We start from the raw sequence: 15,872 nt of genomic DNA on the forward strand, positions 1-15,872 counted from the left end.
ATTGATTAATTAGTGGATGAATGAATGATTAATCAATCAATCCACCAATGAAAGCACTTTGGAAAGTGTAACAAATCACAGAGTTGTGAGTGATTGTTCTCACTATTATAATTATTATTTTGTGGCAAAAGAACATCAACTCTGTTGGGTTTTGGAAGAGACTGGGTTTACTTTAAAATGAGAATAAAAGTACCTAAGTTGGAGTATTACTGGACAACTAGGAGAGAATGTATATACATAATAGACACTCAAAAATGGAAAGCAGTAGTTTTTGTGGCTATTATTAAAAGCTCCTCACAAAAGCTGACTCAACTCAAATTCCAAAACTCATTTTCAGGTGCAGTCACGAAATTTAAAGGTGAGAGAAATGAATACTTTTAAGATAAATACTACACACCAGGTACAGTAAAAAGCACTACCTCATTTGTGAGGTAGTGTAGCGGATGCCCTGGGGAAACTCTCAACCCCCCTTCAAGACCAAGACACTCATGACTTCCCCATGTCCAGCTGCCAGAGTGTTGGTTACTCCAGCTCTCAGCTGAGTACCTAGTCAGGAACTGGCCTGCTGAAGGGACATCCTAGCTCCCTTCCTAGGGTCAGCCTGCACCCACTGGCTGATCGACATTCAGCTTCAAAGGCCTCGTCCCTTTGTCTCATGGGATGGATTGAGGCCTCTCTTGCACTACACCATAGATCAACATCTCCCTCTGCCCAATCCTGCTTCCCTTATCTGCACACAAATCTCAGAAGTGCCAAGTCTTTCTCCAGGGAACCTGACCCATGACAGATGAGTATGACGATTTCCTTTTAAATCAGAAAAAGAAGGTTCATGAAGGTTACTAATGTCCCCAAAGCCTATGGCTAAAGTGACATTCTAGTCTGATTTCCCAGCTAGCCCTTGTTCTTTCTACTACACCAATCTACACACAGCCTTGCCTCCAATGGCTGAGACTGGGTCTCTGTGAAACAGAAAGGGGAGCCCAGGGAGAGCAGAAGGGCACACAGAGGGCCTGAAGATGAGAAAAGAAGAGCAGAGGCACCCTTCAGAGTCCTGATGACAAGACCGAGGTCACAAGGCTCCAGAAACAATATCAAACTGATGTGCAGGCTGCAGAAGCAAGCATTACACAGACAGCATCTCTTCGCCTGAATCCATGTCCAGAAGCCAGGGAGCAGGGCTCCCGGGCAGAGGGGGCTCCCTTAGGCGGGGAAGAGCATTTGCAGCCAAGGTCCAAAAAGTGCTACAACTTACCAGCTTTCTGATGCTCCGGTCTCCATCCGTTGTCCCCAGAGCTGCCAGAGAGACCTGATCACTGATCAGAAATCTTCCACGGCCCTCCTTCATTCCAGGATAAAATTCTAAATATTCTAAGGCTGCACTTTAAGGTCTGTGCATGTTTTAGCTCCCTGCCATGTCGACAACTTATTTCCTACCTATAACAAGACCCGGTCCTACTCCATTATCTGCTGTAGAATTATCTGATGTTCTAGGTCAGGACACCGGACCTTTTCAGTTTCTTTACCTTTACACAAGAAAATCCACCTGGAATTCCTGCTCCCCATCAACTCCGAACCCCAACACACTTTTCAGCCAGGCAAAACCTCCGACTTCTAGTCAATGGTCACCTACTCTCTGAAGCCTTCCTGGCTTCCTCACCGTCCTCTTCTCCATCTCGAGTCTTCCGCACTACCCTGCACTGCAATTGCTCCTCCTACTGTCCCTCTTAGCCCCAGGAGCTCCCCAAGGCCATTCTTCATGCTGCTAGGGCTTGGCACCGTGCCTGGCACTCAGAAAGAGCCAAGTAAGTGCTGGATAGATACACGAGGTGCTGTATCCAGAGCTATTCTCTGCTTCTAGCTTGGCCAGGCAACCACTCTGAGATTTCGTCCTGCCCCCAGGCTGACTGGAAATTGGCCACAGCGTGACAAATCTGACCCCCCAAACCCAAGGCAACAGATCATGAGGGGTCTGGGGACCTAAGGCAGGTCCTAGGAGCCGGCGCAGAGCAGAGGTCCAGCCGCTGCGGTTCCTGGTTTCCCGCAAGCTCTTCCCCGGGCCGGGCGCTGGGTGGAGGCAGTCTTAGGATCCACAGTCTTGCGCGCCCCCGGCTCCCGGGCCCGGCAGACGGCCCCATCACGCCGATCTGTCTGTCCCAGGGACCGGCCCAGGGCCCCGGCAGCGGCAGCCTGGGGAGACACCGTGGAGCGCGGCTCCCTGCCTCCCTACCTGCCCCTGCGTGCGCCCGCATCCCGCGGACACAGAGCCGGAGCTCCAGGGAACGCAGCCCGACGCGAGAACGCACCAGCAGCCCCCGCTCGGGGTGGGGTCTCCCGGCTGTCAGAACCCTACAAAGTCTACTTTGCGGCGGCGCGCCGCTTACCGTGCGAGCCGCCAGGAACTCGGCGCCCGGTGGTGCCTCGGCGCGGCGCCCGCCAGTAGATCCGCTCCGGGTCCCGGGAGCTCAGCCTCTGCCCCTCACCGCGCGCGAGCGCCCCCGCCCGGCGGCCCGGCCTCCCCGCGCCGCGGCGCCCCATTGGCTCGGGCAAAGAGGCCCCCGGACGGCCCCGCCCACCCGCGCCCACTCCCTCGCCCACGCCTCTCCCCTCCGCCCTGCCGGGTTCACCTCTCCAGGCTGGGAAAGTTGCTTCTAGACTCTGAGCTCTCACCGGGCTGAGGAGCCCAGTTAACTAATAATTCTGGGTCTCAGGAGTGTCTAGACGCCCCTCGGGGAGTACGAAGACTGCAGTGTCCTTGGAATCCACCTTCGGGAAAGTCAGCTGACCTCCCGGACCTCAAGTGGCACCTCAGAGAAACCAGGGCCCCTGGTCAGCAAACGTCCCAGACTGTGGGCTAGGTCCTAGGGCCAGAATGCAACAGGGAGCAAGACAAAGTCTATCGTCCTCGTGGACTTTGCATGGGGTGGGGGAAGGGGTAGGTTATATACAACAAACGAAAAAAACAAGAGAATGTCGGCCGGGCGCCTGTGGCTCACGCCTATAATTCCAGCACTTTGGGAGGCCGGGGCTAGTGGATCACGAGGTCAGGAGTTCCAGACCAGCCTGGCCAAGATAATAAAACCCCGTCTCTACTAAAAATATAAAAATTAGCTGGGCATGGTGGTGCGCGCCTGTAGTCCCAGCTGCTCGGGAGACTGAGGCAGAATTGCTTGGACCCGGAGGCAGAGGTTACGGTGAGCCGAGATAGCGCCACTGCACTCCAGCCTGGACAACAGAGCTAGATGCCGTCTCCGGAAAGAGAGAGAAAGAAAGAGAGAAAAGAAAGAGATCTAGGACTGCTATACCCAGGGTAGTCTCTGGGACACTTGTGATATTTGATAGTTGGAGGACAAAAACGATTCCAGGGCTGAAGCAGGAGCATTGCTGACAGAGGGGTCGGCAGATGTATGGTTCTGAAGCTGGAACTGGCCCCCAGGATGGTTGAGTGAGGTGAGCAAGGGGAGAGTGGGTTATGGCCAGAGAGGTAGACTAGTGTGGAATCACCATCACCCAGAACCTTGTAGGCCACCGTGAGGATCAGGGATTCATCATATCAATCTGGAGGGAACAATTCAGGCAAGAGATTATGGTGATGAAGACCAGGGTGGTGACAGCAAGATGGGGAAAAGGTGGAGCCACTAAAATATGTGTCAAAAGTAGCACAGGAAGGCTTGATGATGGATTAGGCTGGATTTAGGGGATGGTGTGGTTTGAATGTGACCCCCAAAGTTCATATGTTGGAAACTTAATCCCCAATGCAACAGTGTTGAGAGGTAGGACCTTTAAGAGGTGATTCCATTAATGCCAGGAGTGGTGAGAGGTAGTTGAGGTAGTTGAGAGGTAGGTGAGAGGTAGTTGAGGTAGTTGAGTGTTGAGAGGTAGGACGAGGTAGTTGAGAGGTAGGTGAGAGGTAGTTGAGTGTTGAGAGGTAGGACCTTTAAGAGGTGATTCCATTAATGCCAGGAGTGGTCCTCTCCCCACTCCTCTGCTGCTCTCTTGTTCTGCCTTGTGATGCCTGGGATGACTCAGCATGAAGGCCCTTACCAGATGCAGCCCCTCATACTTGGACTTCCCAGCCTCCAGAGCCATAAGCCAAATAAATTGTTGTTCCTTATAAATTACCCAGTCTGTGATATTCTGTTATAGTGGCACAAAATAGACTATGACAGGGGTTGACATAAAGGAATGAAAGAAGAAAATCTCCTAGGTGTTTAACTTGAGCCACTGTGGAGTAATGGTACTATTACCAAGATCAGAAAGGTTCTCACCCAGCATCTTCCACTTACTGCATGAGCTTTAGTACATGATCTCAGTAACTAAGAGGGAGTGACTCTAACCTCAGTAACTAAAAGGGCATAAGACTAGCTGAAGGATCCCAAACTTTAATACTGATGTGGCTAGGTAGTCATGTACTAAGTGAGGTTGGCAGGGTGTAATAGAAAGGAGGGGTGGGGCTTGTGACAGACTGAGGTATGCACACCTGCCTAAGGGTACAGTCACTGCTCAGTTCCAACTGATTTTTGCCAAATGGGAATGGAGACCCAGAGTTGCCAGATGTTCTGTTTTTTGTTTGTTTGTTTCTTTTTTATCAAGACTGAGTCTTGCTCTGTCACCCAGGCTAGAGTGCAGTGGCACCATCTCGGCTCACTGAAACCTCTGCCTCCTGGGTTCAAGCAATTCTCCTGCCTCAGGCTCCAGAGTAGCTGGGATTACAGGCACCCACCACCACGCCTGCCTAAGTTTTGTATGTTTAGTAGAGACGGGGTTTCACTATACTGGCCGGACTGGTCTGGAACTCCTGACCTCATGATCCACCCGCCTTGACCTCCCAAAGTGCTGGGATTATAGGCATGAGCCACTGTGCCAGACCTTGATTTTTATAATGAGGCCAGAAATTCAGATTGTGTTAAAGCTCTAGTTTTTTAAATGCTGGTAATTAACTAAAACTTTTTTTTTTTTTTTTTTTTTGAGACAGAGTCTTGTTCTGTCACCCAGGCTGAAATGCAGTGGCACGATCTCGGCTCACTGCAAGTGCTGCCTCCCGGGGTTCACACCATTCTCCTGCCTCAGCCTCCCGAGTAGCTGGAACTACAGACGCTCACCACCACACCCAGCTAATTTCTTTGTATTTTTAGTAGTTTCACCTACTAAAATCACTAACAGGGTTTCACCGCGTTAGCCAGGATGGTCTCGATTTCCTGACCTCATGATCTGCCCGCCTCGGCCTCCCAAAGTGCTGGGATTACAGGCGTAAGCCACCGTGCACGGCCAATTAACTAAAACTTTTTAAAAGACTGTATTGGCCAAGACTGTTGGACAAGATCAAACCCATGTATAGTCTGGATTTATCCCCTTAGTAACTATTTCCACCTCTGGATTAGACAATACCATCAGCCCTTTAAAGAAACCCTCATAGTGTCTGTCCAGATTGGATGAGAACAATAATGGGAAACAAGAGGATCAAACCCAGCATAGTCTTTAATGGCATTTGACCCGCCCCTACCTCCATCTACCTGGCATATATCTTCTAAGCCTCAGTTTCCCTCAGGCTAGAGCACAGCTCCTCCAAGACTTCTCCCAACTATAACCTTTGGAGCTGTAACATCATCGTAATTTTTCTTAACTACTGGTTTTCAAATATGCACAGGAATGTTGCTTGGGGAAACATGGAAGGTGTGTGCTCATGTCTGGGTCTGAAAATCTAAAAGTCCTCAGTACTGTCAATCTGAAGCAAGGAAGGAAAGAGGAAGCAGAATGAGATAGAGGTTTATATGAGAAGCCAGGCAAATTATTGCATGGAGAATTATTTTTTATTGCACTCTGAATAAGAAAAAACGGCAATTAGATGCAGGGGCGCTTAATGGTTTCTACTGAAAATTCAATGTATTGTAGCCACTTCTCAATATATATCACCAACGGTTTTGCAGTAATGAGTTTCTCCCATCATGCATTGGAGGTCAGCTGCATTCTAGCGTTATTTATTCTTATGTACTGAGCTCATGTAATGAAAAACGCCTGAAAACAGAAAATCACCTTCTGTAGAGTCAGTCCCTTTTGCTCCTATCTCCTCCACCTTAGACATCATTTAAAGCTGGAGAAATGGCTTATGATTTTATAAATTGCTGAGTTTTGTGTAAGAGGGTCAACATGGATTAGGAACCAGGAGACCTGACACTGAGCCCTTGAATAAGTTCTCTGAACCTTCTTCATCAGTAGAATGAGAGCTGACAAAAGGTAGCTTCCTAGAAGATTTTTAAATTTCTATTTGTACTCCATGTTTCTTTTGGGGGAATATTTTTTTTGTTTTTTTGTTTTTTGTTTTTTTGGTATGGTGACCTGGCAATTCCCAGAGACAGATTCTTTCACAATTTGCCACTCCCCAACTCCCCCAAAAATCCTTGAAGAAAGGATGTCGTCTAAGTTGAGCCAATTGGATGCTCACTCCTGGGACTTTCCCTCTCCCAAAAGTGACAAAGATGAAGAGAGAAATTGGACATAAGACTGCTTGCTTACAATGATGGTGGTGGCAGCAGTTTCCTGGACTCTTGGTCGTGAATCTTGTCGCCCAACCTCAAGAATTTCCTAGATTTCTGTTTCTCAAGTCTGGTCCTGCCATCCCTGTCCCCTACCCAATCTTATTTTGTGAGTCTCCCATCTCTGTTAAACTGTCTTCTTGTGTTAGCCACTCCAATTATTTCTCTTGCTTTTAACCAAAAATCCTCATGGATCTAGGAAGACAAGAAACACATTGCATCATATGATCCTTTCCCCAGGGCAGCAATTCAGCGCAGGAATTTGCATACAGATGGATGCACACAGGGTGATAGGTATACACGTTCCCTCACTACTCAGTAAGAAATCCAACCCCGTGGGGTGGTGGTGGTAGTGTTTAAAAGGTTATTTGTTTTTTAAAAGAACCCAAGTCTGCTATTCTTAACAGACTTTTTTTTTTTTTTTTAAGTGAGCAGGCTCTTATAATAACAAAACCACTCTAGAAATAGCCCTCTCGTATGTAAATTTTGTAGTTTTTCAAAGTACTTTCATATAAATTCCCTCATTTCATATGCACTCCTGTGAAGTAGGCAGAATAGATAGTATTCACAGTTTATAGATTATTATAATCATAGCTACCATTTACTGAACACATGTTATGTACCAGGCACTGCTAAATGCTTTATATACCCATATGCCGATCTTGTTAAGGAGGTATTAATATCCTCATTTTATGGATGAAGAAATGGAGTTTGGCCCAAGCTCACACAGATAATACATAGTTGAGGTGAGAACTCGAACTCAGTTATCTGTGACAACAAAGGTCATGTGTGGTTTTAGCACACACAGCTTCGTGTCATGTAACATAGCTGGTGAGTGACAGAGCTGTACCTGGGAGCTAGGTCCTAATTCAGTACAGTTTCCACTTCATTCAGCTAAGGCTTAATTATACTGACCGGCAAGAGTGGAGTGTTTTTGGTTGTCCATCCACAGCAAGATTTTTAAGGCGATAGGAAAAGCTTGTTAATATTTTCCCCTACATACCTATCATGGTGCCTAAACTCCACATCATTAAAGATGAATTGCTAGGTGTGAAAACTGATGGGAGTGTGGGTACAAATTCAAACCTGTCCCTGAGGGGTAAAATGCTAAGTTTTATCAGCTGGAGGAGTAAAGTACTCTTGCGTCTTTTCAAAGAGGTTTCAACCACAAGGTGAAAGTAGGACAACTGTTTGGTTTCACCTGTTTCCTATTTGAATTAAAAAAAATCTTTTAGTTAGATGGGGAAGTTAAGGATAGAATAAAAGAAAATTTGAAAATATAAGTTTATTCCTCAACATGAGGCAATTTATCTCTGAGACCTGGTCAAATGAAGAGAGTGTTTAGAACTTCCTAACATCTGTGGTTCTTTCCTGGGATTCCTGAGTAAAGGCTCAGACGTGACAAGTCCTGACCGGGTGCTGAGGTTCATTCTGAGCTGAAGACGTTAGGAGATTTTTGTGCTAGCTTGTTTGCAGCACAGAGCATTTTTGCTGACGTTGCAAAGGATTGTCATGGCAACCAGAGACATAAGTTTCCAAGTCCTTGGAGTCCCCCTTAAAGGGAGGCAGATGTCAGTGGGTGTTCATTTGTAATTAAGGGTGCTTGAAGGTTTTAGCTGATCATGTCACTTTCAAAGGTGCTGTTCTAATACATCTGCCTCCACGACTCACCAGGGAGCAGCTGCAGCAAGGCAGAGAGAAGACTAAGTCCAGTGGGAACAGCCATGAAAACACCCTGGCAGCAGTTCTCACTGCTGGCTGCATGTTAAAATCACCTCTAGAACTTACAATGCACCAGTGACCTGGCCTCCGATGCCCTGGCCCCTGATTCCCCAACCAAATCAGTTGACAGGGAGCGGGGCCAGGGTTTCAGAAGGTATATGTGTTTTTTCAGCCTCCCAGATGACACTAATGTATAGTCAAGGTTGAGAGGACCTGAGCTGAAGTTAACATCTCAGATCCACTTCCTGGACCTTGTCTAGCCTCTTCATTTCAACTTCTTGTCTGCTAGCGTCTTCATGTCTCCAAACTTTGGGTGGATCGCAAGGTCAGTTCAAAACCAGCCTGGCCGACATGGTGAAACCCCGTCTCTACTAAAAATACAAAAATTAGCTAGGCTTGTACCTGTAATCAGGTAGCGTGTACCTGTAATCCCAGCTACTCAGGAGGCTGAGGCAGGAGAATCACTTGAATGCGGGAGACGGAGGTTGCAGTGAGCCGAGATCACACCATTGCACTCCAGCGTGTGCAACAGGGTGAGACTCCGTTTAAAAAAAAAAAAGTAAAATGGGCTTTGAAACCATACACACCTTGGTTTGGGTTCCAACTCTGAACTTCCTAGCTGTGAGACACTCTTTATGCCTCAGCTACTTCATAATAATAGCTGCTTCTTAGTGTTGAGAGGGTAGGGCTGAAGGTACCATTGACCCTGGAACAATGGGTATGAACTATTCAAGTGCCTTCTGATGTTAGGGGCTAACTACACCCTAGTGAAGATCAATTTAGGACATTTCCTCACCAAACATTTTCCAATCCCAGTCACGTATCCAGCTTGAAATGTATCTATTTTGTCCTTTATAACTCTAAGCCAATCCTAAAGACTGCATTCTATTGAGTACGTACTATTTGTCAAGCCCTTTCAATAGTATTTGCATATTTTTATTTTACTTAGGTTTGACAAAACCCTCTAAAGTTAGTACTATTGTTGCTTAGAGAAGGGAACTGTTTGTTCAAGTTTTTAGCACTTCTTTGTTGGTTAAACTGATTAATCCATGCATTGTGTGCCACCCTTCTGAGATAGTGTATTTATGTTCTTGTAAGAACCTTCTGGAGACTTAATGCTTTTTCTCTGAAGGAGGGCCATTAATAAGGGAACTCTCAGGTATGGTTGCAGGCTAACAGGGATTGTGCTTTGTCATGGGACTCTGGACACCTTTCAAATTCTTCCATTTACACATCAGCTTATCCCTTCTGTGCATGATCTATTTTCCAGACCCATCTGTTCCCGTGCATGTGGTGTTATTTAATCAAGAAAATATTTTATCTCATTTCCTCTTTGGTGTCGAAGGAATAATTCGGCAGCAGTAACCCTCAAACGACAATGTGCATCAAGAGGAAGGAGATGAGGCTGTCTCAACATTTAAAATGCTCATATGCCATAAATCAGCTGCTTTACCTCTAGGGACTGTCCCTTATGACAGGTTCTCTCACGTGCTGAAGGAGGAGGGCACAATATGACGATACCCATTGTAGCATTGTCTGAAATCATCCAACAGTTCATCAATAGGGAATGGGTAAGTATACAACGGCAGGGCCATAGATGTGGAATATTACAAAGCAGTAAAAAGAATGTGGCAGATCCATATGTGTTCTAATGGCCAAATGTTATTGCTCAATGAATAAGGCAAATCGAAGAAAAATTGATATAGCATGTATGTACACACATATACATACACATACACATCTACTCTAAGAACACAAAAGGGGCCAGGCTCACGCCTGAAATCCCAGCACTTTGGGAGGCCGAGGCGGATGGATCACCTGAGGTCGGGAGTTCGAGACCAGCTTGACCAACATGGAGAAACCCCGTCTCTGCTAAAATACAAAAATTAGCCAGGCATGGTGATGCATGCCTGTAATCCCAGCTACTTGGGAGGCTGGGGCAGGAGAATCACCTGAACCTGGGAGGCAGAGGTTGCTGTGAGCCAAGATGGCGCCATTGCACTCCAGCCTGGGCAACAAGAGTGAAATTCCATCAAAACACATACACATACACACACACACATACACACACACACAGAAAGTGCTAATAATTATCTCTAAGGGCAGCAAGGAGGGAACCTCATTATAAGTGTATTTTTGTGGGTGGATTCCAAAGAAGGCTTTAGCCTTTTCCATTATGTTTAAATTTTTATGATGTTATAATTATTATGGATATACAGTAATTAAAATTTAATTAAAAATCCAAACTCTTGCAATTTCTTTTTTTATTTAAACAATACAGTACCGTATTTTAAAATGGGAGGTTTTTAGAATGGAAACTTGAAAAAGGGTTCTGTGTTCAGTGCCATAAAAAAGGAAGCACACGAGACTGGGAGTCAGGGCGTTCGGCTGTGTGACCTCCAGCAAGTCACTTCCCTCCTCTGGGTCTCTGTTCCACCTCTGTAGAATGAGGGGTTTGGGCCTAGTCAATGGTTTTCTAATTACTTAAGATTAGCCAGGATTTGCCAGAGGTGGCTCAGGTGCCCCAGGATTTGCCAGAGGTGGCTCAAATGCCATTGCAAAGTGTGTGCATGTGTTTGGAGCAGGGGGCGGTGAGGCATGGAGAGACAGAGATAGAGAAATAAAGACAAATACAAAGAGGGTAAAAAGGAGAGAGAGAAGGAAGGAGAATTGAAGGAGGAGAAAGGGAGAGAGAAAGAGAGAGAGGGAAAAGATTTCTTTTGTAAAAGAACCACTTTATTCAGATATGATTGACATGCAAAAGAGAGGATTTCTAAGATCCATTCAGCTCAACTATTCTAAGCAGAGGCAAGTAGCAACAGAAGCTAGACAACTGGATTTAAATTGTACCGTGTGTGTTGCGGGGAGGCAGTGGAGAAGCACCTGGCTGGGATATCTCTAACTTGCCATCAGCAAGAACAGATTCAGCCTGAACTCCAGCCATCTGGCCACACACCGGTACCTCCACGCTGGACTCCAGAGACACACTGATGCTTCCAGTCCTTTGTGTCCAGCAGAACAGGCATAAGAGGAGGACCAGCTGACTGGCCTTTCTTCAGGCTCTGTGAGTCTGGATGCTGAGTTCCAGCAGCATTCCTGGTCACCTTCTGCTCGGGCTGGCTCCACTGCACTGGGAGAGGGGCTCCCTCTCCTGGTTTTCAAGCACCTGGAAGGAGAGTGGAGCTTAACTTCAAGAAGCAGATCATTGCTTTCTTCAAAACTGTCTCCATCTGGACCTAAGAGGAGTAAGCATACCATATTCAGTGAAAGAAGGCATTTGAAAGCCCTGCTTGGTCTAAAAAATACTATATCACATAGTAGTTGAAAATAATCATTGAAAGAATACATTCTAATGGCTTTTCCTTTCAAAGAAGAAATGAGATAATGGCAAAAATTTACCTTGGCATTACTAGAGATTTGGGTTCAAATCCCGGCTTTACCACTTTCATAGTGTGTGTGATCTTAAGCAATAATGTTAATGATAATAACGATTAATAATAATACACTTATGCAGCAGCCTCTTTGCTAAGTGTTTAACCTTCATTATCTTATTGAATTCTTTCAGTGACACTTTAAGATAGGTATTAATATCCCCATTTTACAGATGGAGACATAGTGGCTCAGAGAAGCTAGGAAACTTACTAAAGTCACACACTTTATGAGTGCCAGGGTCAGGAATTGAACTGAGGTCCACGTTCTTTGAAAAGCATTGCTCTTAACCATTCATTCTAAAGACTTTTCTGAGGCTGGGTGTGGTGGCTCACGCCTGTAATCCTAACACTTTGGGAGGCCGAGGCGGGAGGACCATGAGGTCAGGAGTTTGAGACCAGCCTGGCCAACACAGTGAAACCCTGTCTGTACTAAAAATACAAAAAATTAGCCAGGCATGGTGGGAGGCACCTGTAATCCCAGCTACTCAGGAGGCTGAGGCAGGAGAATCACTTGAACCAGGGAGGCGGAAGTTGCAGTGAGCTGCGATCACACCACTGCACTCCAGTCCGGGCAACAGTGCAAGACTCTGTCTCAAAAAAAACAAACAAACAACAACAAAAAAACCTTTCTGTCTATTGAAGTTCAGCTCTTCCTGTCTTGTGAGATGATCATAGGGATCAATTGCACCAATTTATATGACCTGTCCTGTAATCCAGAACCTGGAATGTATCATTAAAAGCAAGTGGAACAGAGAAAACCATGGCTTTTTACATGGAGGGAAATATTTTATTATTAATACTAAAACACACCTGTGGTTGTGATTTTTGTGGTTGGGTCACCTCATTTTGGGCAGGTAGCATTTTAATCCCTTGAGATTGTGCATAAGGATTTTTACCACCTTCAAAATGGAAATTCTTCTTCTTTCCCCCAAATATCTCCATTATGCTGCTGTACTAGCAGGATGGGCAAAGCATATTCAAGACAGATAGAGTTAGGAATTCTGCAATGCACTCCTCTGGCTGTGGCCACTGCTCCCAGAGTGACTATCTCTGCTCATTCGTTCATTGCTCTTCTGGGAATTGGTAGTCTCCATCACTGTGTTGCCAGGCAACCAAAACCACACCTGCGTCAGGAGGTGAACAAACCAATCAAAACGCTTGAAGGAAAAGGTTTACCTGGTTGGCCTCCAAGATGGAAAAGGGGCTCTCGGGGTGAACTCAGGGCTGTGGTTGCTGGGATCAGCATCAGAGTTGGAGGGAACCCAGGAAACTAGAAACCTCTCCTTTTTGTTGGTTAAGTGGAGGCCTGTTTGTGTGAGTGTGAAGTCCACAAGGTTACAAAGAAACTCTGTGAACAAGTTGGATCTCCTGGTCCTAGTCTAATGTTTCATTCCTTATACATCATTGCCATCATTTCAAGTCATGTGTGTGGCACCGTCTATGTATTAGACTCCCTGCTTGTGGTGTGAGGGATGCAGAAACCATTTAGACACCATTCTTCATGAGGCTATCTAACAATGCTTTATTTCACTTCCTTAATGGAGGCAATGAAGCATAGTGATTAAAGATTCAGACACTCACAGCCAGACAGAGCACAGGGTTCAGTTCAGCCAGTTACTACTTATGGGAGAATGGAGGTTACTTAACCTGTCTGTGTCACGTTTTCTCAAATAAAATGATGTTAAGTATGAGAATTAAAGCACAAAGGAAAGTTGGCCATCCTTGGAGATAACACTTGGGGCTCTTGAACTTAGAATCTGAAACCGGGCTGCCTGGGCTCAAGTCTCAGCTCGGCCTCATACTCACCACATGATCACTGTCAAGTTACTTACAATTTCCAGGCTTTAGTTTCCTTATCTGTAAAGTGAGTGTAATAATAGAACCTAATAGGTTCATCATGAGCTAAAATAATTTCATATACATGAAGTGCTGAGAATAGTTTCTGGTACACCGTAAGTACTCTAAAATTTTTGCTAATACAATCCATCAATAAATATTTATTGAATACATTGTATGTACTAGGCACTGCCCTAGGGGCTCTGGATATTAAAAAAATCAAAAAAAGGTAAGTGTCTCTCTGCCTTCATGAAACCATGACTGTTATAACATTCTTTTTTTTTTTTTTTTCCCCGAGACGGAGTTTCACTCTTGTTGCCCAGGCTGGAGTGCAATGGCATGATCTTGGTTCACCGCAACCTCTGCTTCCCAGGTTCAAACTATTCGCCTGCCTCAGCCTCCCGAGTAGCTGGGATTACAGGCATGCGCCACCACGCCCAGCTAATTTTGTATTTTTAGTAGAGACAGGTTTCTCCATGTTGGTCAGACTGGTCTCGAACTCCTGACCTCAGGTGATCCGCCCGCCTCTGCCTCCCAAAGTGCTGGGATTACAAGCATGAGCCACTGTGCCCAGCCTGTTATTACATTCTTAATAATATCTGTTTATTTCTCAATTCCTGCAAGCACCTGCAATTCCTGCAAGCATGTTAAATGCCCGGTATGTGTTTGGTTCACATTTTTATTACCTGTGCCTGGCCATGGGCCAGGTGTATAGTACATGTTCAGTAAGTATTTGTTTAATGAAGGCTGGACACTGTGCTATGTATAGGAGAATGGTTTGCAACCAGAGATGACTTCGATCCCTCTGGGGATATCAGGCAATGTCTAGGGTTGTCTTTGGTTCTCACAGCTTGTGGGATGGGATAGAGAAGGTGGTGGTGGTGCTACTGGCATCTAGTGGGTAGCGGCAAGTGATGCTGCTAAAATCCTACGGTAACCAGCACAGCCCCCGTCACAAAGAATTATCCAGCCCCAATATCCGTAGCATCAAACTGAAAAGCCCTGGTAATAGAACGGAGATAAACAAAGCCTTGTAATGCCCCCTTCCCTCCAAAAGCTCTTGTTCTGTGCAACCATGAGAGCATAGCACACTAAGTGCTGGGCAGGGGGCGGGACTGTGAGAAATAGAGAAGAGGCACCTGTACAGCTGAGGTTTCTGGCGGAGTTGGTGTCTGAGGGGAATCTTCAAGAACATGTGTGAGTGTTCCAGGCACATTTTGCGTGTTCTGGGAGAAGCTGCAGGACTTGGGGAAATGCGCAGAAAGGATGAACAGCATGAGCAAAGGCTCAAAAGTAAAAAGTAGTTTGGGTTCCTTAAAGTGCAAGAACAGAACAAGAGTGGGAGCAGAGTCTTGGCAGGCAATCGTGGAGAGCTGGGTGTGATGCGATCAGCCAGCATTTACAAAGTCTGTTTTCTAAACACCAGTCCTTCAACACATGCCAAAAAATAAAAAAAAATAAAAAAAGCCAACATCAAATAAGAATGAGAAAGTAGTGATTGCTGCCTCCTCCCCTTTCAGAGATTTGCAAGGCATGTTGGTATCATGCAGCCTCTGACAAATCCTGCATTAAAGAAACTTGACTGATTTCGGGTGCAGCACACCAGCGTGGCACATGTGTACATATGTTACAAACCTGCACGTTGTGCACATGTACCCTAGAACTTAAAGTATAACAAAAAAAAAAAAAGAAAGAAAAGAAACTTGACTGATTTCATTTAGTTTAACCCAGACTCTTCCAAAGGTTTTTGACCATGAAAACTTCTTTCCCAGACACTTAGGTACCTGGATTCTACAGACCCCTTTTTGGGAAGAGGAGCCACAGGCTATGAAGATATTTATGGATTGTCTTTCAGTTTTGGGATGATCTCTCTGGCTTCTGTGTGAAGGTGGATTCAGTAGGTAGGAGACGTTTATATATGTTGTTAAAGTGTGTGTCATGATGCTGTGATTTATTGATTCCCGGGCTGTCTCCTCCACCAGACTCTGAAAGTTTTGTTGTAGGGGGCACATTTATTGATCACTGTATCCCAGTGCCTAGATAAGCCAGACAGATGATAGGCACATGCTCCTATTTTTAAATGAATAAATGGATATTGTTTTCAGGCGTTGTACAACGCATTGAGGCTAAACAAGATACATGGAGTCCCTGTTCTCACACAGTTAACAGACAAACAAGCATGTAGATGATACTTTATGTTAATACATGTTTATGGACTGGTGGAATGACTAGCGTAATAAATAAGACAGAAAGCGGTGAGGATCAGAAATTGGGAAGGGCCTATTAATCTGTATTGTAAACTAGTCACTTGATTACTTCTGATGTCCAGGGGCCCACATTTGGGAACTGCTGT

The 15,872-nt window shown here is 45.6% G+C and overlaps 1 protein-coding gene across 3 annotated transcripts in view; it reads right to left on the minus strand.

Moving 5' to 3' along the window:
- The window catches only part of LOC105493997 (synapsin III), a 550,021-nt gene extending 547,549 nt beyond the window's left edge, over positions 1–2,472 (minus strand). Inside the window, exon 1 of one of the 3 annotated variants that reach the window (XM_024796611.2) lies at positions 2,382–2,472. The gene's annotated coding sequence lies outside the window, so the exon portion shown is untranslated. Of the gene's footprint in view, positions 1–1,252; positions 2,032–2,381 lie in introns of those variants that run through there. The other 2 variants (XM_011762037.2, XM_011762038.3) reach the window with 2 other exon arrangements.
- Positions 2,473–15,872: the final 13,400 nt, after the last annotated feature.

This window comes from Macaca nemestrina, chromosome 15, assembly GCF_043159975.1.
Source record: "Macaca nemestrina isolate mMacNem1 chromosome 15, mMacNem.hap1, whole genome shotgun sequence".
Classification (NCBI taxonomy): Eukaryota; Metazoa; Chordata; class Mammalia; order Primates; family Cercopithecidae; genus Macaca; species Macaca nemestrina.